The following is a 2,449-nucleotide window of genomic DNA, read 5'->3' on the forward strand; positions in this document are numbered from 1 at the left end:
CCTTACCTCCACGACGCCTACACTCTAATTGACCCCTACACCTCCACGACCCTTACTACCTCCACGACCCCTCACCTCCACGACCCTTACTACTTCCATGACCCCTACACCTCCAGACTCTTCATTACCTCCACGACCCCTACACCTCCATTTGACCTCTACACCTCCAGCCTTTATCCTTACTACCTCCACGCATCCTCACACTCCACGACCCCACATTCTTACGGCTCTTACACCTCCACGACCCCTACACCTCTACCTCTACACCTCCGACCCCTACACCTCCACGACCCTACACTCCGACTCCTTACCTCCCGACCCCTACACCTCCACGACCCCTACACCTCCACGACTTACACCTCCGACCCCACCTCCACGACCCTACACCTCCAGACCCCTACACCTCCACGACCCCTACACCTCCACGACCCCTACACCTCCACGACCCCTACACCTCCACGACCTACACCTCCACGACCCCTACCTCCACCCTCCTCCACGCCTACACCTCCACGACCCTTACTACCTCCGACTCTACACCTCCACGAGCCCCTACACCTCCCTACACTCCACGACCCCATCTTACCTCCACGACCCCACCACTCTCCACGACCCTTACACCTCCACGACCCCACACTCCACGACCCTACTACCTCCACGACCCTCTACCTCCATTGACCCCTACACCTCCACGACCCTAAACCTCCACGCCCTCTACACCTCCACGACCCTTGCCACCGACCCCTACACCTCCACGACCCTCTCCACGACCCCCTACACTTCCTCCTTCACGACTCTTCCACGACCCTACACTTCCACGCGCCTCACAGGACCCCCCATCTCCACGACTCCTACACCACGATCTCCCACACACGGATAATTTAAGACCGTATTAAGACAGAAAACATTGAGGTTATTATAATAATTCTCATCCTGTATGAAAGGCCACGTGGGATTGTGATTTAAGCCTGCTTGACCTCATCACCACACACTACTCCTGCTGGGGGCGTGAGGGGATGCCTGCTGAGGATCTTGACTGGTAAATGCATTCAGTTGGTGATCTTCGTCGTGATGGAGCTTGTTAATCCTGTAATTAGGTAGTTAGTGGAAGGAGGGGTGGTTAATGTTATATTCTATGTTTCTAAGTTAAGTGTTTGGTGTTTTTTATAGTGTGTGTGTGTGTGTGTGTGTGTGTTCCCAGATTCGTGACTCATATATATGGGATTGTCATGACGTCTCTTTTTTCTTCTTTGTATTTACCAACGTGATTTTACGTTACTCTTTATTATGATTCGCATTAGGTTAGGTTGGCTTGGGTTGGGTTAGGTTAGGATGGTTAGGTTAGGATGGTTGGGTTAGGTTAGGTTAGGTTGGCTTGGGTTAGGTTGCTAGATGGTTGGGTTAGGATGGTTGGGTTAGGTTGGCGTTAGGTTAGGTTAGCGTTACATTGTTTTGATCTTCAGCGGAAATCAACTTGGGGAGGAGGTAATCTTAATGTAATCTCAGTTGTTATTCTTAGTATGATCATAATTTCCGTCTTGTTATCTTTATCTCTATATTTTCTTATGTTTATTCAATTATTGTTTATTCCCTATTCTTTTGTTTTATTTATTTTATTATTTTATTTTATCCTATTTTTCTGTTTCGTTTCTTATCTCTCCGATACCTTCAGATCTAATAATATACAGTAAACAGAGACTGTCGTGGTCTTAGAATGTGGGACAACAGACGAGTAAGATCCGTTGTCCTGGCAAACCAAACGGGAAGTCGGTATCATCTGTTGTGAAGGAAGATGCTTGAGTTGCCGCCGTTTGCTGTTCTCCTCAGGTTCTATTCTTGACGTCCTTCCCCCACGAGCGGAAGGAACAAACTGTCTCTCTGAATGAAAAGGAAGAAGATATATATGTCTGTGATAATTGTGGCGGCGGTGTGGAGGGGAGGTAGGGTGAGGAGGGAGGTAGGGGTGGGGAGGTGGGTGAGGAGGGAGGTAGGGTCGGGGAGGTGATGGTGAGGAGGGAGGTAGGGTCGGGAGGTGATGGGAGGAGGGAGGTAGGGTCGGGAGGTGGTGGAGGTAGGGTCGAGGTCGTGTGAGGTGATGGTGAGGAGGGGAGGTAGGGTCGGGAGGTGGTGGTGAGGAGGGAGGTAGGTCGGGGAGGTGATGGTGAGGAGGGGATAGGGTCGTGAGGTCGTGCTTGAGGTGATGGGAGGTAGGGTCGAGGTCGTGCTGAGGTAGGGTTAGAGGTCGTGCAAGGGTGCCAACATTGTCCCCCCGGCGCCATACACGTTTTATCTTTTATTACGCTTGGTCTTGTCTTCTTTCCTCCTCTTCTCCCTCCTGTCCTTCCTCCTCCTCGTCTTCTTTCCTCCTCTTCTTCCTACTCTTCCTCCTCTTCTTCCTACTCTTCTTCCTCTTTCTCCTCAGAGTGGGATATTATTATTAAGATTATTA

The sequence above is a fragment of the Homarus americanus genome, unplaced genomic scaffold (assembly GCF_018991925.1).
Source record: "Homarus americanus isolate GMGI-L3 unplaced genomic scaffold, GMGI_Hamer_2.0 scaffold2539, whole genome shotgun sequence".
NCBI classification, from domain to species: domain Eukaryota; kingdom Metazoa; phylum Arthropoda; class Malacostraca; order Decapoda; family Nephropidae; genus Homarus; species Homarus americanus.